At 36.0% G+C, this 25,916-nt stretch overlaps 1 protein-coding gene across 2 annotated transcripts in view; it reads right to left on the bottom strand.

Moving 5' to 3' along the window:
- The window catches only part of TENM2 (teneurin transmembrane protein 2), a 3,550,639-nt gene that overhangs the window by 1,942,987 nt on the left and 1,581,736 nt on the right, over positions 1 to 25,916 (bottom strand). Inside the window, exon 8 of one of the 2 annotated variants that reach the window (XM_041750467.1) lies at positions 14,172 to 14,201. The exons of the other annotated variant lie outside the window; for it this stretch is intronic. The gene's annotated coding sequence lies outside the window, so the exon portion shown is untranslated. The remainder of the gene's footprint in view (positions 1 to 14,171; positions 14,202 to 25,916) is intronic. 2 annotated transcript variants of the gene reach the window in all.

Here is a 25,916-nt window from a genome sequence, read left to right as displayed (position 1 = left end):
AACCAATTGAGCCACTCAGGCATCCTGTGATGAAACCCTTGTTTTAACATTATTTCAGTTGTGTCTCTGAGAGTGTTTTTAGATACTTTAAGATTTAAATCAATAGATTGAGTAAAGCAATCTGCTTCCCTCATGTGGGTTGGCCCCATCCAATCAGCTGAAGACCTAAATAAAAACAAGAAGGTTGACATTCCTATAAGTAAGAAGAACTTTCTCCTTCCTGACTGCCTTCAAGCTGAGGCATAAGTTTTCTCCTACCTTTGGTGAGCCGAAACTTCAGCTCTTTCTGGATCTTGAGACTACTGGTGTTTAGAAGAAAACTACGCCCAACTGAAACATCAGCTAACCCTGGCTCTCAGGTCTTCAGACTCAGACTAGAAACATAACATAGGCTCTTCTGGGTCACCAGTCTGCTGACTGCAGATCTTTGGACTTGTTGACCTCAATAAACATGTGAGCCAGTCCTTTATTATAAATATCATAAATATCTTCTGTTCTGTTTCTCTGGAGAACTCTGACAAATACATATAGTAACTTCCAAAAATAAGTAAATCTGTTGAATTGACTAAGTGCCTGTATGCCTACCTGTTGACCTATCTTTTTAATTTTATAAAAAAATTTTTAAGTAGGTTCCATGCCCAGCACAGAGCCCAACATGGGGCTTGAACTCATTACCTTGAAATCAAGAACTGAGCTGAGATCAAGAGTAAGAGGCTTAACCAACTGAGCCACCAATTGCCCTCTAATTTTTAATAAATCATAAAATCAGACACATAGTGCCTAATACATATTTCTAAATTAATGAATAACTTATTAATTATGCCAATTATACTGTTGTTGGTATGTTGTATTAATCATGTTAATTACATCTATAAAGAGGTATATATCTTAATTATATTAATTACATATGTAAAAAAACCTGTATTCAAATATAAAGTGACATACCTACTGGAAATTGGACAAGTTCTGTTGAGCTCTGTCTTGAAGAGTCATTCTTTCCCCCAATATTTGGTAAAAAAAAAAAAAAAAAGTCTTCCACTAATTTACAATGTGATTTTAAGCAACTCATGTATACAATGTCTCAGTTTCCTTACTTAACAAAAAGAAAAAGTTGAAAAATTTTAAAACTCTGACAACTCAATAATTAGAATCTATGTTAATAAAATACTGAGTGATCATAATATTAAAAAGAAGGGAGAGAGAGAAAAGTGAAAACAAATTTATTAATAATAGTCAACCTTAATTTTATTATATCTTTTGGAGATCTTGTCTTTTGAAAGATTTGGTTTATTCTAAGGACTGGTCTAGAACTGATACACCGAATATTCTACATATCTTGCAAATTGAAGAGTAAAAAATAGAATATTTAGTTCTATATTCATTCTATATTACTATTTAAAATTTTATATTAGTAGCTCAATTTTATTATACATTTTAACTGTGTATATTTTTCTATTTTTCATTTTTAACTCCTATAGATCAATCTTTCTTATTGTTTATATGTCCTTGCTAATACTAGTAACACTTAAGAAAGATGTTACAAATTTTTCGTAGAGCATTATATACTTTTTACTTCTAATTTCATAATTGTATTTTCAATTAAGCAAATTAAGAAGTACCATTTTAATATTAAAATTAATTTTTCTCCTCTTCCATTTCATAAGAATCCTAAAATAGGGTACATTAAGATTATTTGTTTCTTAGATTTGAAGTAAATGCAATTCAATTTCATAGTGAATATGTCCATTATAAGATGAGACCACTAAAAAAAAAGTGAAATTAACCTATTTGTCTCAGTTTCTTCTCTATTTTGATTTCCTATGAAACTGGTCATCAGGGTAGAAAAAGAGATAAGGGGTAAGCAAAGACAGAAGTAGTGGAAGGAGAGAAGAAAAGGAGATGTGAAGAAATTGTGTCTATAAAGCTATCTCTTTCTCTATATACACACAATACAAAAACATATATATGCACACATTGTATCTAGTCAAAAAGGTAGAACTGAATCTGAAAAAAATCAAAGAAGAGTCTTTATACTATATTGTAAAATTAACTTCTTTAAAATTTAGTATGTTACCTGAACAAAATTAGAAAAGGAGAGAAAAATACTCATAAAATACTTAAACACAATATTAGTACACTACCTTAATAGGAAGACAATAAATACCTCAACAGAAAAATAGATACAACAAACTATAACCAAAATATAAATGGCATGAAAATATGCAAATAAATCACAATAAAAATATATGGATATAAACAGTGAGATAATGGAGCAGTGTGATTTGAATCAATCTTACTGGTATATACTATGTCACTATCTATCAAAAGTGTAAAAATGTACATGATTTAGATCTTGAAATTTAACCTATATCAAAGGAATATAAGGGGAAAAAGAGCAAAGCTACACATAAAGACATAATTTTATAGAAAAAAGTTAGAACATTATAGCAACATAGACATAAGCCTAAAAGTATTCAAATATGCCATTTTAAAAATAAAATTCCAAATACGACACAGCTATGAGAAATCTTATTTTTATAACAAAATATTTGATGACATATAGAATTGCATGTTCTGTATATTTTTAAATATAAAAATAGGCTTCCAGGGATGCCTGGGTGGCTCAGCAATTGAGCTCCTGCCTTCCGCATAGGGTGTGACCCTGGAGTCCTGGGATGAGTCCTATATCAGGCTCCTTGCATGGAGCCTGCTTCTCCTGTCTCTGCCTCTCTCTCTCTGCCTTTTTCTGTGTCTTTCATAAATAATTAAATAAAATCTTTTAAAAAATAAGCTTTCAAATATGCATTCTATAATCTACATTCTTCAAAAATGCAATCCAATATTTTATACACACACACACAAGACACACAAGTAAAAATACACACAGTTCTGTGTGAAAATAAAAAAAGCTAGTGATATTTTTACAAATGTTAATATTAATAGGATGACAGGTATTTTTTCTTTATAACTTTTTTATTATTTTCTTCACCAAAAGCTATTATTTTTTTGTGTGTATGAGAGTTTATTTTCATTTTTATTACACACCAGAAACATGTTCACTAACCAGAGTAGGATGATTCTGTTCTCTTAAAATCACAGGCAATATATTTCCACCTCAAAAGCTATTATTTTTTAATCAGTAAAATAATATCTTTTTTAATTGTAGATAACTTTTACTATCTTCTTCAATTTAAATCCTTCATTTGCACTGTATTGTGGTGGACAGTATTAGTGTTGTATGTTACAGAAAATTTCACATTCTCTAACATAAAACCATTTGGGATCTGAGAGTGTTTTGAATTTTACAAATAACAGAGTTGAATTGTTTACTCATTTTTTCTTTTGAAACCAGATCACATAGTATTTGGCTGCTGATAATATTATCTGACTTTATTATTAAGAAACTAACTTTGAAAAAAATACCTTATGAGCCAAAGTAAATTTATGCAATTTCAAAAAATCACTTAACCCATTTAACTGTAGATAATAATTAGCTACAAGATAAAAGCTTAAAAGAGAATTTAGGGGGATACCATGTTTTAACATTTTCATTCCCTGAGACCTTAATATGCTAAGAAAGAAAAAAAATCATATAGAAGCTTTTGGATTGCAATTTTACTTAGTCACTGAGATAGCATCATTAGATTGTTTTGCCTTATAAAATAATTATCCCTTCCAAACGGCAGTGAAAGGAGATTGCCTAACTTTTAGCAGGGTGTTGTCACATAGGACCGAAAGTCTTGAGAAAATAAATAAATAAATAAATAAATAAATAAATAAATAAATAAATAAATAATAAAGTTGAAAAGACTCTGGTACTAAACCAATCTGGTAAATATGTACAGAACATATTCCAGTTTATATTTTTGGGTAATTAGTATATTTTCTCTAACAGAGAATGAAAACAATGTGTTTGCTACATTAGGCTTCTCGAGTAAACCATTTCTTACTAAAAAAAAATACTGGTTAATAGCATTTATTATGCTATTAAAAAGAAAAAAAAAGGAAATTGGGAGGCTCTGAAGGAATTTGGTTACTTTCAGTTGAATTTTTCAAAGACAGGGTGAGAGAGGGAGATTAATATGTGGCTCTATGAACACACTTCCAAGAGAAAAGTTAAGTGGCTATAAAGTCATTTTTATTTTTCATTCAAATAATTTGGAAGCTGTTTGGGCATCATGAAGTACTTGCCAGAAGGACAACACACACACACACACACACACACACACACACACACATTCAAAAAACTGAACATAGAGAGTGATACAGTTTGGAAACACACAGATAAATTTCCCACTATAAGAGAATCTATATCTGCCCTCTGAATAAAAAATCAAGAGATAAGAAAATTGACAAAGATAATCCTAATGAGAAAAATAAAACACTATAGAGATTTCTAAATCTTCAAGAAAATTTTATGTTGCACAATTTCATTTTTCCTGCATAAGTACCAAATGATTTTCTTTATTTTGTTTTTTCATATATGTATATTTTTTATTGGAGTTCGATCTACCAACATATAGTATAACACCCAGTGCTCATCCCGTCAAGTGCTCCCCTCAGTGCCCGTCACCCAGTCACCCCAACCCCCGCCCACCTCCCTTTCCACTACCCCCTTGTTCGCTTCCCGGAATTTCGAGTCTCTCATGTTCTGTCACTCTCTCTGATATTTCTCACTCATTTTCTTTCCTTTCCCCTGATTTTATTTATTTTGAAACAACACTGACACTCTTGCAATTTTGAAGAATATAACTGAAGGGCCGGAAAAAAATATTGAATTTCCTCCCCAAATGTAACTGATATAAATTTCTTCCCTCATCAACTAAAGTGAAATTATCCCCAATGTACTATGTATCTAAGTGGACTCAGCTAACACTCTAGATGATGTAAGAGAAATACATGATACCCCTCTTGAGTTTCTTACATACTTTGCTTAAGAGATGAAACTTACATATAATGAAAAGATAATGGTACCAGCAAAATAGAATCAAAGATCAAATTATGCAGTACAGAGAAAAAGCACTTTGCTTTTACAAATTGCTGTGAAAACATCATAAGCTATGAGGAAAGGCGAAAAAAGGAGGGGGGAACAGAGGCAGAGTAGAAGGTGGGGCAGAGGGAGGATCTATTCCTCTTACAAAGAAACACAGTGACTGTGTTCTACTCTACTCACAAACTGCCACTTCTTCCCTCTAACACCTTGGGTCATTTTGGGACCTGAGATGTTTTGGAGCATTTAAATATAGAGAAAAGAAATGAGGAGGAAGGGGGGCATTTTAAAATCATTTCAGTGTAGGTATTTATTTTAGAGAAGATTCTCAGCAAACTCCTGGGTTGTCTAGGTGCCTTGGGTTCTGTTCTGGAATCACTTTTTGCTTTTCAAATGCTGGTTAGGAGCAAGTCCTCACATGCCACTGGACACTCTTCCTGCTGACAATTTTGACCTTTATTAATTCAGGTCTGCTCAATCTCCACTACTGATCTGTCAATGCTGACACCTTGTCACACTCTGATTTTGCAGGGAGAATGCTGAAAGAGTTCACAGGCCATCACACTGGTTGACTTGATACCAGAGAGAAAATAATAATAATAATAAATCCAGAGCCAACCTCATTTGCTTTCTATATTTAAGCACAAGCTAAATCGAAGTTGCACTAAGGATTATTCATGTGTCCCCAAGAGTTCTAAAGATGAATACCAGACATACTATGGGAATAGTTATACTATTCATATGCTTATATAAATTGGTTTTCATGAGTAAATTTCCTGGTTTGCCCTTTTCTACTGAAATATGTCCCTTGTTGTAGGAAAATGCAATAAAGCAATACAGTGTGTTTTTTAATCTGTGGAAAGTTGAAAAGGTTACGTGCTGTGTGCGAGTTTTCTATTCTCAGAGTATACATACACGTTCCATGAAACAAAAAGAAATCAGCATAATTTAACAGATCCCCGTGTCTTTGTTATCCCTACACTGTAGTTTTCTGGCAAAGAATGTGTAAAAGTAACTTTGCAGAGAAACAGCAGTTTGTTTTTGTAAATTTCAATTGGCAATCACGACCTTAAGTCTTTTCTATGCAAGGAAACTAAAAATGAGAAGTGTGCACCCTTTGAGATTAAGTTATTACATGCCAGCATTCAGGCTCGGTGCTGTTTAACCAATAAAATAAACTGCAATTCGCTAACATTTACTTAGAAGTTAGATATTTTTGTTTCACCAGATCAGCCACAATACAATCATTATTAAATAGGCAGTCCTTATTGATTATACTATCATTAGGGTAAGTGTTATTATTTTATATAATATTAATGTTAAATTTGAATCACCTACTGATTTTAGTCACTTTCCTTAAAAGGTAGCCAACATAGGGAAGACGGACGACATGGATGTTTAAGTTTTCTCTGGCAAAGGCTAACTGGATTTAAGAGGGATTCTATCATCAGATTTAAGAACCGGAGTTTGAAGAAATTGGCCATTAAAGAAATTCCATCAGCAGATGTAAATATCAGAGAAGCTTTGTGAGTCCTGTGGGTTGCATAGCAGGAGAAAAGTATAGCCCAGATCTCAAATTCTGCAGTCTCCTTCCTTCCTTTTTCCATGCTACTGCTTATAATAGTAATTCTCAGTTAGTTAGAGATGCAAAATATGTAAAAGAAAGAAGCCCAAACCTCATGCATCTCAAGTTCACTAATGGAATTTTAAAAATATTTCCAACAGTGAATGAGATAAACCTAGTTTTTTTTTTTTTTTTTAAGTTTTACTGAAATAAGATAGAAGGGCAAATCTTTGAAATGACAGTAAAAGCCTTCAGACTTTAAAGCTGAGGGATGGAGACAGGAAAAGGTTACTACCACATTTTTCATAATTTCTTTTTCCTTCAACTCTGATTATGGGCAAAAGAAAACTGGGCCAAAGGGAAGATCAGTGGGCAATTGCATTACGAAGAGCTATGTTGATGAAGGTTAACCGTGTGCCGGGCACTGTGCTAGGAAGACTGTTACATTCCTTCTTTTTTTTTTTTTTTTTAATTTTATTTATTTATGATAGTCACAGAGAGAGAGAGGCAGAGACATAGGCAGAGGGAGAAGCAGGCTCTATGCACCGAGAGCCCGATGTGGGATTCGATCCCGGGTCTCCAGGATCGCGCCCTGGGCCAAAGGCAGGCGCTAAACCGCTGCGCCACCTAGGGATCCCTGTTACATTCCTTCTCTTACAGAGTCTTGCTTCCTTGACCAGGCAGAAATTTCTCAGATGGCACATCTGAACAAAAAAGACCTAATATGTAAACTCTAGTTCAGAGACAAAAAATGTTTTAGAAAATGTAATCTGCCTTAAAATAATATAGATAATTGCATAAAAGTTGTGAGTTACTTTAAAATGAAGGGATTCTGATTTTTTCATTATATATCATTGTATTTTAAAGGTCTTAAAAACAAAAGTACTGAAGTGCATTTTGTGAATAATGCATGCAATATAGCAGGTGACCTAAGGATGTGCAGACAAGGTTATACGGGAGAAAAGTATGTATTTCTGACTATCTTTGATGTAAATAAAATTTTTATATCTGGTACATATTCTTTCTCCTGAAGGATACTCATTCTTTTCAAGGGAACACAACACTGTAAAATTTCCATCATAAACACACACACACACACACACACACACACATAATAGCAACATTTTCTTCAGAGGTGTTATGATAAGAATACGGAGAAAAAATACAGAGAAAGTATCTGTTTTCAATATTCTCCATCTGTTTATAGACAAGCATGACATTTGAATTGTTAATCCCAAACCATTATTACCTTTCAACTAAAGCAATCTTTTGAATATGTAAATTTTACAACCTAATACTTATATGAATGTTAAAGGCAATCAATTATTGATTTTATGTATCATTTATGTAAATTAATTTGCCTTAATTATTTAGTCACATGCAGACCAATCTCCATCATGATTTTACTAGATTGGTCACATACTTGATTATGTATATGATAATACAAAAATCAGGTGCAGTAGATTTTATTGACCAGTCCCTCATAGCACCTTCACCCTTAGAAAACTTAGTTTAGGGGCACCTGGGTGGCTCAGCCAGTTAAGGGTCTACTTCTAGCTCAGGTCTGGATTCCAGGGTCCTGGGATAGAGACCAGTGTTGGCTTCCTGCTCAATAGGTAATTGGCTTCTCTCTCTCCCTCTGCCCCTCCCCTCTGCTCATGCTCTCTCTCTGCCTCTCTCAAACAAAATAAAAGCTTTTATTTAAAAAAAGGAAACTAATTTATAAGGTTTGTATTAGTGTCTGAAGGACACCTACATTAAGACTGTTTTATCTGTTGTTATCACCAAAGTTGATCTTTAGTGCAGAAATGATGCACAATAGCAATGATATATCAGTATGATCCTACCTGGAAACTTGATTCAAATATATCCATTCTCTGAAATTTTTTTAAGATTTTATGCATTTATTTATGAGAAACACAGAGAGGCAGAGACATAGGCAGAGGGAGAAGCAGGCTTCCTGAGTTGAGAGCCTGATGCAGGACTTAATGCGGGATTTGATCCCAAAACCCTAGGATCACACTCTGAGCGGAAGACAGATGCTCAACCACTGAGCCACCCAGACATGCCTATTCTTCTGAAAGTTCTTTTTCAGGTTAAGGACTGTGGCATATGTCTGTTGTATGAATCACTTAACATAGGATGTCCAGCATGTGCTCCAAAGAAAATAGGCCCACTCGATACTCCACTATAGAGTACAATATAATTCACCTAAGTTTGTGAAATATCCCTGTTGTAAACTCAGAATATGCTGTCGCATGTTAAAGACACTTAGGTGGGGATCCCTGGGTGGCGCAGCGGTTTGGCGCCTGCCTTTGGCCCAGGGCGCGATCCTGGAGACCCGGAATCGAATCCCACGTCGGGCTCCCAGTGCATGGAGCCTGCTTCTCCCTCTGCCTATGTCTCTGCCTCTCTCTCTCTCTCTGTGTGACTATCATAAATAAATAAAAATTAAAAAAAATATTTAAAAAAAGACACTTAGGTGTTCTAGAATAAGAAATGATTACCTGTACCTAAATACTTTTCCTCACACTTATTTGAACCCAGAGCCTTTTCATTGTTCTCAGACTTAGAATATCATAGAAAATATTTTGGAAAACTCTACCCTGGCACAATATGGCATGGTTAAGTAATAAACAGAGTTAAGAAACACCTAAGTATGGTTCCTGGGAAATCTGGGGAGGGAATGTTCAAATAGACATAAAGAAAGATCATGACACTCTTTAAATCATGTGATTCCCCAACCTTCTGCAACATCACAGAGATTTCCCACCACTGTGGGAAAATAATAAATAACAAGGGGGCAAGAAATACACCTAATCCATGTACGTTTTTTCTTTTCTCACAATTATTCAGTACCTTCTAATGATTTTATGCAGTAGGGTAAGTGAGAATTTTTTGTAAGTAATTTATGAAAGCTGTCCATATATCACCAAAGTCATCAGGCCTGCCCTCAGTTCTATACACTGCCCTTTAGTATGCAGCTGAAGATGACATTAATAATAATGTCTAATTAATGGATACCTATCCATTTTGCAGAAGAAAGTTATATGGCACATTTCCAGAGTCACTGGAATGCCCTTTTAGAATACTTAAAACTGGCCTGAATTTTTCAATCCAAAGTCAAAGATGTTTGCAGCAGTATCATACTGTGCTCAGCTGAAATCTCACACGGGAAACTTCTCACCAAATCAGAAACCAGAAAAAATCATTTGGAGCATAGATGCAAATAAACTGAAGAAAATCCCCTCATCTCTGACTTCTGGGAAGTCATTAAAGAATGTTTTATTCTACATTAAATAAATGCTACTGTCAAGCTTTTCGCCCGTTTTCTTCATAGATCTTCAATGTAGGATAATCAGGTGTTAATATTAATATGATTCATTGGGGGAGATGAAGAAAATAATGAAGTCACGTGGAGGCAACTGACATTGCTGAGGGGATGACAAAATTTACAAAATGAGGTCTGTGTCCATTTTATCACAAAACTTTCACTCAGGAACAGCTTATGCTTTAGATAAAATTATAGGCTTCTTTTTTTCTTTGAAAGAACCAGTTCTATTCCTTCTACAAAAAAATAGGAAAAAAATAAACAAATTATATTTTTGTGAAGTCTAAATAAAATATGAGTGTCAGCTTTAAACATACTTAAGATTCAATTTTATATTCCATTTTATGAACTTTAGTTAATTGGGTGTTTTAAAGTGCTCTTTTTTATACTTTAATGGTGTTATTTAAAGAGAGTTTCTGTGATATGGCCAGACCTCATTTGGTTCAAATAGGAGTATCGAGACTTAAAGAATTTCTTTTTTTTTCCCCTTGAAGAATTTCTGAAGAATGTGGTACAATACCTTTCTTTTTCTTAACAATTGGCAAAATTTAGATACAGGCATGTAATGTGACTTGTACTGACTAATATAAAAAAATTAAGGCAACACTGAGACAACTAATTTTGAAATGAAAAATCATGAACATATATTTTAAAGATAAAATATATAATGTCTAGGGGCCCCTGGGTGCCTCAGTTGGTTAAGCATCTGACTCTTGTTAGGCTCAGTTCATGATTGCAGGTTGCTGAGCTCCAGGTTTGTTCTCAGCAGGAAGTCTGCTTCTCTCCCTCTTCCTCTCCCTCTGCCCCAACCCCACTCCTGTGTTCACTCTCTCTAAAAATAAATAAAATAAAATAAATAAATAAATAAATAAATAAATAAATAAATAAATAAAATCATATACATAAATGTCTACAATTTGTTTAACAGGGAGGATCATTAGTGGTCATGTATTGAAAAACAAAGAGAAAAATCTTTTGAAGGACTGGATGTTTCTGTCCTCCCAAAATTTATACATTTAAATCTTAACACCTAATGTAATGGTAATAAGGGGTGGGCCCTTTGGGAGTTGTTTAGGTCATGAGGGTAGAGTCTTCATGAATGGTAGTGGGACCCTGATAAAAGGGATCTCAGAGAGCTCCTTTACTCCTTCCATCATATGAGGACACAGTGAGAAGATAGCCCGTCTATAAACCAGGAGGAGAGTTCACACTAGAAACTGAATCTTAAATCCCTTAATCTTGTATTCTCTGGTTCCAGATCTATAAGAAATAAATGTTTATTGTTTAAGCCAGTATATGGCATTTTTGTTACAGCATCCTGAATGGACTAAGAAATTGGCACAAATTGACATATATATGTGTGTGTGTATACACACACGTACACACACACATATATGCTGATATTGAGACAACTTGTTTTGAACTGAAAAAGCATCCTATTTTTTAAACCAGAAGAACCACTGGTAATCAATAATCTATTAAAAAAAATTTTTTTAAAGCCTTCAAATGCACATAAGCAACCTGGATCCCAATGTTTGCTTTAACGTCACACAGCTGGTTAATTGCAGAGATTTACATAAACCACCATGTTTCCTGACTTCCTATATGTAACTATTCATTATCCATAACCTTTTATTTATTCTGGACAACTGAGAGTCACTATATAAACTATCAATTACACTACTTCAAAAAAATACATTGTATTTAAGCACTTCTGCTATAAGTAAAGAAGAGACCATTGTGCAATGTAAATAACAGATTTTATATGGAGGAGGAAAAGACTCAGGTCATGGTTCTCAAATTTATTAGCAATGCCTTGAGTCTCAGTTTTCTCTTCTATAAATTAAGGGTGATAATAAACCCTGTAGCAGAGAGGTTCATGAAGATTAAATAAGAAAACTGACAAAACACAATTTTGGCACGCTGCAAATAAAAAGAGTGATCAATGATCTCTATTTGACTATTTAGGGGTAGTTTTAAGGTGATGATGTATCTGACTGAGTCAACAATGATTAGTTCTGAGTGCATTTACTAAATACAGCACAAGGAATACTTTCCTCATTGTTCCTTTGAAACAAACAAATCCCTGACTTTCCTCCTTTGGTCAGTTTCACAATTGTACCATGTAGAATAGGAGGAGGAAACCTCCCTGTTAAACTTGAGTTTTCTGGTTTACCAGATTTCATGCAACTGAGAACAAGGAACCACTAAAGTAATGTGGCCAGTGCTTCAAACCAAGGCTTGTGGGGTGTCCGGGCGGCTTCTGACCCAGGATTTTACAAGCTTTGATGGATACAAATGAGGGTGGGGAAAGGGAAAATGACATTTAAAAGGAGCCAAGTGATTTCTAACTCTCAAGTGTCAGAAACTTCAGTGCCCATTTCTTTAGGCAGAATGTTCTTTTGTTCTGTGAAATCCATCTACTGAGCCTTTTAGTTATGCAAATGTAAAGCAAATACTTTCCTCTGAAATGGAGATGGAGTTCCAAAGATCAAAAACTGTTTCTTGAGTAAGAATGTAAAAATTGTCTACTTGGGTTGTTTTAGTTGAAAATGCCTTACTAAGAAGGAATATGTTTCATTTCCTTCAATGAGACACAGAAAACGTTTTTCATAAAACAATATGTGATGTTCAGGGCCCACATGGAAATTACTTGAGATCCCAAAAAACGAATGTGGCCAAAGTCACTTCTTATCTCTATATAGAAGCTAGCCTCATTTTTATATACATGTTGCTGTTACTATTTTGTTGTTTTATTTTCTGAGTTATTTTTGTAACCTTAAGAATCGCTTTCTTGGGGCACCTGGATGGCTCAGATGGTTAAGCATCCGACTCTCAATTTATGGTCAGGTCTCCATATCAGGGTCCTGGAATCAAGCCCAGCATCCAGCTGTGCACTCACTCACTGAGGGGAGTCTGCTTGAGATTCTCTCTCCCCCTATCCTATTGTTCCTCTTCCCTCACTAGCTCATGCACACGGTTTCCTTCTCTCTTCAAAATAAATCAATAAAATCTGTTTTAAAATAAAGAATCATTTTCTTGGAGCCCCTGGGTGGCTCAGTTGGTTAAATGTCCAACTCTTCGTTTCCATTCAGGTCATGATCTCAGCCTTGGGAGATCAAGCACTGCACCAGACTCTGCTGTCAGCACAGAGTTTGCTTGAGAGCCTTTCTTACTCCCCTTGTGCGTCTCTCCCCGCTTGCACTCTCTCACTCCCAAAAATAAATTAATAAATAAAATCTTAAGGAAAAAAAAATGTCTACTGCTTTTAAATTCTTTTTGGTTCTTTTTTTCAGGCCTTTCTGCTTTTTTTTTTTTTTTAAGATTTTATTTATTTATTCATGAAAGACACACACACAAAGACAGAAGCAGAGACACAGGCAGAGGGAGAAGCAGGCTCCATGCAGAGAGCCCATTGTGGGACTCAATCTTGGATCCTGGGATCATGCCCTGAGCCAAAGGCAGACACTCAACCACTGAGCCACCTAGGAGTCCCGCTGCTCTTTTTCTATTTTTTATTTTTTTATTTTATTTTTTTCTCTGCTCTTTTTTATAGTCTTTTTTGGTTCCTTATTTTGTGATTCCACCTTATATTTTATATATTAACATATTATTATGTGATCATTTTATATTCTCTATTTCATAATTGTGAGATCCAAGGTACTCAAGGGTCTAAATCTTTTGTTTAATATTTCTGCTCCCTTGCCACTCATTTTCCAGCAGATTTTGGAATATCTGAATGGAAGTTCATATTTGTTCTTATTTGTGGAATATCTGAATGCTTAAATTCATGGTGTTTTTCTTCAGATATTCTCTTTCATTCAGTAGTTTTCTCCATGAGCCAAGGGTCACTACTGACTTGAGCCTAGTGCAGTCCCATTTTGGCTTCATCTTAAACAGTTATGAGAGGTAGGCCAAGGGTTTATATTCACCCAGGAGGGCCAATATATGTGCTTACAGATCACAGCCTTCTTCTCTGTTCATTGTTTAATCTCTGTTCCTCTTTCCTTTGCTCCTTGGACATTCCTTCATATCCTTTATTCCAGCAACACAATAATATTATTTTATGATGCTTATTTTGATTTTTGAAGGACTGTTTTTCAGCATATTTGCTTTGCCTTACTCCTAGAAGAGGAAGATTAATTTTCTTCATTGGAAAATGGACTCTGGCCTCCCTTCCATTTGGATGTGAACATGTTTGCAAAAAGCCAATTGTAAAAGAACAGAACTAATGTATACACCTCTGGGTCACTTCCTGAAAGACAAGTTGCTTGCCTTGGACTTACCCATTCAGTCCCCAACCTCCTTCCATATGCCTGAAAAACATTAAGAAATGGAGCATGAGCTGTATATCAGTGAAGGAAGCTATACACTGAAGAGGTCAAAATAGGCCAGCCTGGATCCCTAAATGACTGCATGGAGTGGAGACCTGTACCTGACCTGAATGTTATAGGAAAAGAAGGACCAAACCCAACTCCTCTATTGTTTGAATCTCTATAGTCTGTAGCCCTCTGAAGCCACCAACCTATATCCTAACACAGACACTTCCTTTTTACAGGGTAACATGAATAGATAACCTAAAAACTCTAAGGCAAGGAAAATGTCGACTTTTACAAACAAGTTCTCTAATCATTTAACTGAAGATTGTAACTGAAATTAAAATAAAGGAACCACAACCTAGGGTAAGAAAAAAAAAAAAGAACACAGAGAGAAGGGGGGGCATAAAGAGTTTAAATGTGACAGAAAACGGGGAAGAGCGTATCTTATCTTATGCCGGGGGGGCAGAAAAAGTTGTAATTACCCAGTAAGATAAAAGCTGTTGAATTTGTGGCAATGGAAATATTAAGACAAATTAAATACTGAGCTTATCTCTGCTCTGTGCTATCAATATTTTATACTAAACATCTGTTCCTTGTATCTCATCTCAGAAACACTTCTACACTTTATCAGCACAAGCACAGCTTTTCAAAGCAAATTAAGCTAAACCGTTTTCATTTAATCACCAATTGATCACAACATGCGGAATACCACATATTGATCTCCAAGAGCCCCATTTTTCCCAATTCAGAAAAGCATATTGTAGGAAATGCTTGATTTGCAATCAGAGTAAACTGGTTAGGCTTATACTTCTGACATATTTTAAGTAGGACGTATTTCAGTGATTAAAAGAATAAAATAACAAGTATTTTCAATGAGAGGTGATAAATAGGCGATTTCCACCTTTTAGTTAACAGAGTCTTAGAGCTGCAAGAGATCTTCCAGATCCTTGAAACTTTATTAAGTCTCATTGGGGGATTTCAAGGAGAAGATGGGCATTTTTGTAGGCCACTATGATTTTAATATGTGGGCACACCTAAGAATTAAAAGCAACAACCTTTCTTCCTGACATTGGCTGAAAGGCTATTACTCAATGCAAGGTAGGCCTCAAGCAGACTTGTTGACAATCACTAGTCTAGTCCAGTGGCTGCATGTTCCAATGACTAAAGGAGCTGAGTAGCCAATGTAAATGAGTAAAAATATACATTCCATCCATATTTTATGGGCAGATGCTGTTCAACATCAGATAACTACCATTGCCTGGTACACCTGTAGTAGACCCATTATTACAATACCTTCTTACTTTCAAGATACCAACAATAAAATAGAAATCAAGATCTAAATGCAAAATCTCACACATCATGGTGTGGCCCAAACAAAACAGATTTGTGAATTGGATTTGGCTTCTGACTACAAATTTTAAAGCCTCTTATCCAGTCTTATCCACAGAATATAGAAAACAGACATGGAGGCTGATAATAAAAATATACAAGAAAATGTGCTGGAATCTAAGCTTTCAGATCAATTATTCTTATTTTCCAGAGATTCATAGTTTTAGCACTGACATTCCACATACCAAGATACCACTCAGATCTGGGTAAACTGAAACTGGCACTCTATTCTAGACTTTTGTGTGAGTGATTTCTTTTTCACCACACCTCACTGCATCTTTCTTTATTCCTATCATAAGAACATATAATAAGCTTATTGTCTTCATAAATTTATGTGGGATGGGAAGACCAGGCCCCCGTAGTGGCTACTGATCACATCAACTGGGGCATTGCTCACCAAACTAGAAATAGGACTAATTGGGGACCAGTAGTAAGATTGACTAAATAATTATATCTGGTGCAGAAATTTAGCTTCTATGATCTCTCAACCAATCACATCTTCAAAAGTGCCACATATTATGGGGGATTATATATGGTTATTGGGTTATGTTTGGTTTATTTTGGTTATTTTGATTTTTTTCTCTCTATAGATAGATGATAGATAGATAGATAGATAGATAGATAGATAGATAGATAGGTCGATAATAGACAGGGACAGATATAGTATAGATATTTACCTACAGCTTCAATCTATCTAAAAAGATAACTTGAAAAAAATTAAACTTTGGTTTCAGTTTAATGTTCTATCTCTCTCTCTCATTCTGTTTTCTCTCATTCTCATTCTATATATATATATATATATATATATATATATAGAGAGAGAGAGAGAGAGAGAGAGAGTGAGAGACTTTAGTATTTTCTCTTTGTGAAATATATATATAGCAATATATATATAAAACAACTTCAGTTTAATTTGTTTTGTATATATGTTTTATTGTTCACCACATTCCTATCATTTAACTAGTCATGTGGCAGATCAAACTTCAGAAGTTGTACAAATTCCAGTCATTTCCAGAACACGAATGAGGACCACAGGGAAAGAGAGAGAGAAAGTGAGCAAGCCTTAGGAACTGTGAGGTTACAGATCTATTACTCATTTTACTCCAAGACCCAGGGAATCTATCTGTGCTCAGAGTTCCAACCAACTTCAAAGGGAGACTTATGATCACAGGAGCTCGATGAAATAATGGAACAAGAATAAAATTGGCCCTGTGTGAATTAGATTGCAAAGGCAGGAACGCAGCTTCATTTACCTAAGAAGCTAATGTTTAAATTAAAACCTTTATATGCCCTCTGTAGTTTTCTAAGAGTCCAGATTCAGTACAGGTGACTAGCACAGAGAAACTAACAAAGAAATTAAGGTGGTATAAAACAAAAGTGAGCAGCTTTTCCTTTATTCTTTTCAAATGATTGCCCTTACATATGCACTTTTTTCTTTTTTTTTTTTTTTTTTTTTTTTAACCAGAGCCAGCATAGATGTGACAATTAGAGGGTGATTTTTTTTTTTCCTTTGGCCCTGAAGGGATCTAGCGAGAGACTTTAGTATTTTTCTCTTTGTGAAATAAAGCCTGGCTTTGAAGCCAGGATCTCTGAAATGAGGCATTGCAAATGTCCTTTGATGAATCAGTCTGTGTGAAGGAGAAAGGAAGAAGGAGAAGGGAGCAGCAGATTGATTGCAGCTAATGTTCCTCTCATGCCATGCCCTTTTAATCTTCCTCGAATGGCCATGGATAATCAAGAGGTCAATCATGAATCCATCAAGGGGTCCTTGTCTCAGGGCAGTTTCCAAACTGTTGAAGCCCTCACTCAAAGAAGCCATTTAAAGCAGTTAGCAGAACAGGGTGAAAGTGGGGCATGGGGAGCATTAGAGAACGTCAACTTCAGGGGGTGATCTGTCAGCCAAGTGTGAGCACATCTCCAGTGAGGAACACTTCTACAGAACATGCAGAAACAACTTTACCATGAGGTTCACTAATAAAAAACCAAATGAAATCTTCACATTTGAAAGGACGGGGTGGGTATGCAAGATATTCTGGGTAAAATTAAAAAGCAATGCCCAGAAGAAGACAAGGAGAGAGTAGAAAACTCAATTGCAGTTAAGAAACAAAGGAGTTACAAGTTGTAACCTCTGCCAACTGACACTCCAGCCGCACTTCTGCAACTTGTGCTAAATGTCCCCTGAGGGATTTCATGCCTCTGGGGGCCCTCTGTCTAAAAAAGAGAGGGGGAAAATGAGTTTAGGGGCCGAGAAAGAATTGCTTACATTAGGAAGCCATAATATCTGCGAAGTTTGCTTGCGTAGGGCTGCCAGTTTGCTGCCCTCAGTAGAAGCACTTGGCAGCTTCGATCCTGCTAGCCCATAAGAAAATAGCCTTTTCCTTTCCTCCAAGAACATCTCTGACTTCAGATGGCAGCCCCTTTTAAATTTTGGATGAGGTGTCAAATGAAATTTGACAGCTAACTGATAGGTTCAAATTCTCACAGGGCACTCTATCCCTGAGGACACGGAAAAACTAATTCACTGCCAGGCCGGCAAATTTTCAGCGATCCCTATCATTCCACATTCAGTTTGATGTGCAACCAACTGCTTTTTCTGGTGGAAACACAGTACCTCTCATTAGATGGGCCCCTCTGTGACAAAGGACACTGATTTTGGAAGACACATGTCACTCCCAAAAGTTCTCTGATGGCCCAAAATTGATTTATTGACAAAATTAAGAATTGCCTCTGTTGGTGAAATCACTGATCCCAAATGGTATTTGTGAATAATGTTACTTTTAATATCACTTAGGTCTTATCTGATTTCATGAGTCTCTCAATCAAAATAATATTACTAATTCAAAACTGTACAGCTTGAGAGGAATTAAAAAATAAAGATATTTTTAAAATCATCATCCCACTTTATTGGTAACCCTATTTACTCTAGCTTTTCCTTATCAATGTGTGCATCTTATCCTATGTATAGATTTGATCCTGTCTCAATTTTCAAATGAACTGCAACTTGAAACTGGAAATACTTCAGCAGTCCTAAATACATTCCTTTAGTGAATGTGGGGAGGGCATTTTCACAGAGTGGTCTGTGTTCAAATTTATGCTAAGCTCACACCTACTATATCTGTAACAAATGACAAATGACTAAATTATTTGGATATCCTTTTTCCCATCTGTAGAATGAGGGTAAGAGTAATATCTAATGTAAGTACTGAGAGAGTTAAGGCAACCAACACCTGATAAGGAGTAAGGGCTCAAGTAACAGTAGCTTCAGAGAAATAAACATCAATATAATAGTAACCTAGAATGCTCTGCTGTATGATAGGCACCATTCATCTTGCATCCTCTAACTTAAGTTTTCCAATCTGACCTAGAAAACAATGCTTTAGTATTCCCGAGGTCATTGGGTTTCACCATCATCCTCTGAGTCCCAGCATAGTTCCTCATCATTATTCTGAGGTGATATCAAGGAATATATTGTCTTGAGCTTATTGTCTGAGTTCCTCCATCAAAAAAGACTGAATTTGTGCTTTGGTCCCTACTTCTATTACCTGCTTCCTCCAAACCCATTGCCTTGCTCCTGCAAAAGATTGCTGTGCTTTTAAGTCAATGGAGGGGAATATGGAATGAATCATGTGTATGCTATCTTGGCTTATAGTGAAAAGAGAATAGAACCAGGAGAATTGAAGCTGAGTTTTATCACTAATAAATAATAGAAAATTGCTCATCTTTCTATGTCATAATGCTCTCACCTATGCATAAAGCAGTTAGAATATATTATCTCAAAGATCCCTTCTATATGGGTAGTCTATAAGGTGGGCCCAAGAAGCTCTGGACCAATGAGGCATTTCAAAACAAAGTAAGTTATATGGGAGGTAATAATCTTAAGCAAAAGAGTGATAATAAGAGAAAATCCAGGTGTTTTAACATAAGAAAACATAAACTGGCATATAAATAAAGCATAATTGTACTAAGAAAAATAAATACTACTCAACTTACTAAATGGCAAAAGAATATGAATACCCTTCTATTTACAATACAGATAAATCAAACCAACAAGAGTTGAACATGCAACACTATAGAGCATCAGCAGTAAAAAGTGTTTATAGATTCAACAAATGTTTATTGATCTTCTGTCATATGCCAAGTGATGCCTTAGACCATTTGGGCCATATCAGTGAGTAAACCAGATAACAATCCCTGAGGAATTTATATTCTAGAGTTAAAAAGAGTAGATAAATAACAACCTAAACAAGTAAGGTATTTGATACTTCAGAAGCTGACAAATATTATGGCAAAAAAATGTTTAAGTAGACCAGAATAATAGATAATAGAAGTAGAGGGTACAAAGACACTTGGCAAGTGAGACAAAGAGAATGGTCAGGATAGGTGGTAACTGAGAAGTCACATTTGAAGAGAGATTTGAAAGAAGTGAGGCAATTTACCATGGAACTATCTAGGGGAAGGTATTCCAGGTAGGGAAGCATCCAAGGCATAAGCTTTAAGTGGAGGAGTAGGGGTGCAAAGAAGATGAGGTAAGAAAACAAAGTGGGTCATATTAGGCCATTTTAACAATAAAAGCATTTAAACAAAATAGGAAACTATTGAAGGATGTTAACAGAGGAGCAACATGATCAGACTTGAATAGTAATGGACTTTGAGAATAGTGGGAGGGGAGCAGATGGGTAACAGGCAAAAGCAGAAGAAAGAAGAATAGGGTTTTGCAGTAATTCAGATTAGAGATATTGGCGGTAGTGGCTAGGGTGAAGGTGGTAGCAGCCTTTGAGGTGATTAGAAATGGTGGGAAACTAGATATATATTTGGAGGTAGAGATTTGAAAGTTTCCTGATGAACTGGATGAATAAAAGAGGAGACAAGGAACAGGGAAGGCAGCAGCAGGTTCTAACACCCAAGACAGAGACTAGTTTCCTCTAAAGGCTATGGTAACAGGCAGCAGGATAGAGTATAGGTTGGAAATGCTACAAGGTATGTAGATGAGGTAGAGGAAGTGTGTGGAGATTTTCTTTTTGTGGTTCAATTTTGTCAGTGAGATAAGAAGCAGTATAATTAGGTGGGAATGAGCATGGGAAAGGAATACTGGAGAATTCAAGAGAGAAGCTGTGAGGTTTCCAAGAGAATGGGAGAACCTTTAGACTAGGAAGTTAAACTGGCACCATTATAATCTTAACTGAGATTTTTGTTTGTAAAACTTAAATGAGACCAATCAGAGTGATCATCTGTTTTTCGCTATGGCATTTAAATTGCACAGGTACAAGCATGAAATAGGAAGAAGGCTTGCTTTTATAGGACTTTGGCTTTACCAATTGAGTATAAGCTAAAAGAGGAGTGAAAGTCAATATTAGCAAGGGAATGATTATAACAATTGACCATAGCATTTACATGTGGAGAAGAGGGGGTAGGTAATGACTTTAAATGATGAAGAACAATGAGAAGTTAACAGAATCCATGGATTGGAGATGCTAGTGTTCTTAAAGAGGGCAGAGTGCTAGAGGGAGATTCAAGGCGGAAGTCAGAGAACTGGTGCACATAATTGTTATTATTGAAGAGTAGCAGTTACTGGTGTTGATTATATATGATGAGGACATAGTCACAGGGTCTGACTTTGAGAATGAGTAACCGAAGTCAGGTGAAGATGCAAACCTTTGAAGAAGATTAGTTTTAAAAATGAGGATCTAAGGTGTTAGAAGGAACATCTATTACCATGAGTTAAGACAGGAGTAGTGTTGAAGACATTGACATTAAACCATGGGGTAGAGTTATCTAAAAACAGGAAGAATTGACCTGAGATGCTGTAATTGACAGGAATAATAAGAAATGCTGATGATTCTATCTGATTGATTTTCAAAATTGGGATTTTTAGGGAAATGTAAGACTAGTCTGAAAGTAGTATTGAAAAACATGAGGGACATCTGTCTCATGCGTGGGACAAGACATATGAAAGAAAATACAACCATGAGGGCCAAAGTGCCCTCAAGAGACAGGTAATAAAAGAAGGTAATGGAACCATCTAAAGAAAAAAAAAAAATGCTTGTTGGTGGATGTTGAACATTATGACCTGAATATAGTATACGTTAGAGCTATTGTACTCTCTGTGTTACTCTTCTTTACATTAATTCATATTTCATTGATGGATTAATTTCACTCTTAGTTTTGAAATAGGTGAGCAATATAGTCAGATCCTAGATTGATTATAGTGCTTAGTTCTCAATATCACGTCAAAAAAATCATAAACCCAGGTAAAATAGTTGTACCATTTGAAATGGGTCTCCTGTCTTTGGTTCTCTCTTCTTCGGTTGGATGACAAAATAATGCAATGGAATGTGTCCTTGTTGCATGAAAGAAGCGACTCTATATACAGTTATTTTCAAGTTTGATCAATCATTTCCAACTCATTTCCTATTTTTTCCTTTAAAACACCTATCCCACCAAGAATTTCAATAGCAGTGAGTAAAATAATTTAGGCAGCTGACAGGCAATTCAATTTCCTGGCAGATTTCTAGATAATCAGACACCCAGGAGAAACTTGTAAATTTGTTTTATTCATGGTCAATTTGCTATGGCACATTTTTCTCTACCAGCTCAACTCAACTTTTTACTCAACAGAGAAGTGGTGCGTTATTATGTAGCAGCACAAGTGGCTTAGGTGGTTAACCAGGCACAGATCATCATTTCTGCAAACAAGCCCTCTCTTTGCCTCCCATATTCTTAAATGAATTGTATTCGGGTCTTTGTTCATTCATTAGGAAGCTTGTGCCAGACTCTGGTGGCTCAAAAACACAGGAGATATAGTCATAATTCCTCTGCCTCTTTGTGCCTCTGGAGCCAGTGGACTCTGAAGCAAATGCCATAAGACAAAAGACCAGCTGACCCATGCTCAAGAGCTAGAGAGTTAAGACGGGACCAAATATTGGTACTTTGATCAAGTAACTATATATGTACTATGAAATATACTCACAGGGCAGGGGATGAGTATATTCACTAAAAAAGATGCCCAATGTCTTCCAATGAAGAGGAAGTTAAATGTAACCTTTTTCTAGTCCTTAGGAGTGTCTATAGACACGCCAAGGCCAGCAACAATAGGTACCAGGAGAAGGGGCAAAGCAAACTGCCCTTCTGATAGCAAACGAAAGGCCAGATGTAGACTCTGAGGAAGGGAGCCAACTTTAGTAAATTAAAAAAAAAATTCTATGCATGAAAAATCACATTCCATGTGACCCCAAAGAGGTAGACCACTAAAAGCCAGTGGCTTAGGGAGAGTTTTAAGAAGCCAAATGGAGGAGAAAGGCTAATCCAGAGCACAGAGTTTGCTAGTAGCCAAGTCTCCAAGGAAACACAGGACATATCTCCTTAGAAAGAGAGAGAGAAAATCTGCCTCACTCTGTGTCATCAGTGCCACACTACAAGTCTGCCACTTGCCTTGTCTATGTTGGGAGGAATGGTATTTAGCCAGTGGTCATTATGCAGAAAGAAAAGTGTATGGTTGTATTTTCCAATTAAAAAAGAAAAGCTTGGGAAACCTGGGTGGTTCAGTGGTTGAGTGGCTCCCATCATGGAGCCTGCTTCTCCCTCTGCCTATGTCTGTGCCTCTCTCTTTCTCTCTGTGTCTCTCATGAGTAAATAAATAAAATCTTAAGAACAATAAAAGGAAAACCTTGATCTTAATTTTACAAATGTTTGTACTCTTAAATTAAAAATATAATTTAACAAATTTTACTAATTGCATAGCAAATTAAATATTCCTACACACCAAATATGGCTCATGCACAACATTTTGTGCTTCTAGTATCAGTAATACCATTTCAGTAAGGTCTTCTGTATTCATATCTTAGGTATATTCTTTGTTAGGAATATTTGCTGTGGTGTAAGCCTTTTGTTTTGCTTTCTGGTCTAAATCTTTTCCATTTTGTAATATAAAACAATTCTTTGGTACTCTCCATGGTATGCTTTTTAGGTCATTATTCAGTCACTTGCCTAGTCAATAATCTTCACATTCTATTTAATGTCCAGGAATTTTATGATTTAGATGCCAGCAAGTGATTATCAAATCTCTATTTTTGTCTGTTTATCTATCAATGACACTTTCATATTTTGAGCACCTCATATCCTTTACTTGGTATCCTATCTTGCCATGGTTTATATTTTTTTTTAGTTATGAAAACAATAAATAAAATTATAAGATAAACAGGTAAGCAAAAGAATTAATATTTTATAAATCTCACAGTTACAGTAGCTTTATGTCCATTGTAATTATTTTGGTTTGGAGAATTTCTTGCTCTATCCCTGTCTATCTTCCTCTTTCTTTCAGGTTCTAAATAAATAAATAAATAAATAAGCAAGACCTTCACCTTTTTTTTTTTTTTTTTTTTTTTTTTTTTTTGGGCAAAGGAGCAAAACTAAAATTTCTATTGCCTTTTTCCCCCTTTCCTCTTTTATATCCTCAGATGAAACTCCTGCTGTTTGGATTTTGAACCCAGCATAAGAATTTGATTTGAGGCATGCAGAAGAAATATAACTAGGAAATTTTTGCTAGTCTTTCAAATGTGAAAACCAGGCCCAAAAGCCCTTTTGTTTAGGAAACTTCTTATTTGAATGTGCACAGATAGGTCCTAAGGCTTGGCCAGGGAGAGGTTGAAAGTAAGAAAGGGTGATTTGCTTTGCATAATAATGGAATGAGATTTTTCTACTTTTCCCTGGAGGCTTGTGTGTACTGGGAATGGGGGAATGTTGGAAGAAAGAGAAGCCAGAGAATGAAGGATGCCTCGGTGGGGACTGAACAATGCAGTAGCAGACTGGGGTCCAATATGGTAGAGCCCCTGAGAAGTTCCTAGAAAGTCTAATGAACATGTAACTAAATTCAAAAGTACTGCTGTCTGACATTCACTTTTCAGTTGCTCTCTCCCCTCCGGGATGCTGCAATTCCCTGTCTCTACCTGCAGGTCTTCCAGGAGAAGCACATACACCAGCACTGGAGTATGTGCTTCTTATTGCTGCTCTGGAGAATTCTGAGAGAGGACCAGAGTAAGAGGCAGCAGCACGCAGGGGCAGAAAGACAGGAGAAGCGCAGGAGGAGGACTTGGAAGCAACAGATATAGGTTTTCATCAGCAGAGCGCATGATTACTGACCAAGAACCCTTGAACATTTCCTTCGGCTTGATTAAACCTTAGACAACTTTATTTCTGACTCTAGATTCCTGACCTCTCTTTCTTTAGAGCATCTACTTGAAAAAACATTCAAGTATAAATTCTTCCCTGGTCCTTTTAGATGTAAATCTTCTCATAACCTCTTGAAAGCTTTACACAGGAATGTCTTTCTCAGGACTTGGGATCTTTTCTTTTTGAAATGTAATCAAGTAAGACAGAGCTCCTACCTCCCAGAGTGCAAAGGTAGGAACCCAACTTCAATGAGCGCCAACTAACAAACACAGATGGCCTAATCACATTCCCTAACCACCCACCTAAAGTCCTCAGGACTTTTCCATTAGCTTACCTCAGTGTTTAAAAAAAAAAAAAAATCTGCTTATTGTTTCAGTGGAGGTGATTCCAATCTCTTTCTCCTGCTGCAATAGTCTTAGATAAACTCTTCCTTGCCATTTTCTACAAGTGTCCAGTGTAATTTCTTTTGATGTTGCCATCACAGGAATTGTTAGAAAACTGAGATCTTTGGACTTGGCACAGCTGTGTGTTATGGTAGACCTCAGTTGGCCGTGCCTGCCTGACATCTATTTAACTGTTTTTCTCATACCACCACCAGGATTTCGCTTTAAGAAGCTACCTCCCTACTTTGGCTTTGTGGAAACTGCCATTAATGCACATTGCCTCCCCTTCCCATTCCCTACCAAGTGATGAACCTGTGACCTGGGAGGAGCTGATCCTATGAAACACTCAACGGTATTTGCCTCTTTATTTGAACGACTCAGGACAGAAAATGGCTGAAGCAAATTCATCCCAGTGTCAGCAGTTTGAAGAGACTGTTCATCGCTCTTCATTTGCCAGAGTACAAGAGGTCTTTCTGCTCCAGATGCATAATGGACTATGGTTTCTGAGTTGCTCCTTTCTGTATGCTGAACTACCGGGATATTCCTATAGCTTTCCCTCATCACTTCCTTTATTATTATTTTTTTTTTACATTAACCATTACCCACTCTTTGTTGCTTGCAATATAATAATTATAACTGGTAAATGTAAGATTGGAACTCAGCTAGTTTTTATATGTATAATAAAGGACAGGGGAAGCACAGAGATGTAGTCCTTCTTATCCTTTCCTATCATCCCCTCTCCCCCTTTTCATTTTATTTTTCCTTTCTCTCTCAG

The sequence above is a fragment of the Vulpes lagopus genome, chromosome 3 (genome assembly GCF_018345385.1).
Source record: "Vulpes lagopus strain Blue_001 chromosome 3, ASM1834538v1, whole genome shotgun sequence".
Lineage (NCBI taxonomy): Eukaryota > Metazoa > Chordata > Mammalia > Carnivora > Canidae > Vulpes > Vulpes lagopus.
Note: the sequence above shows the minus strand (reverse complement) of the source record. Positions and strands in the feature narration are given on the sequence as shown.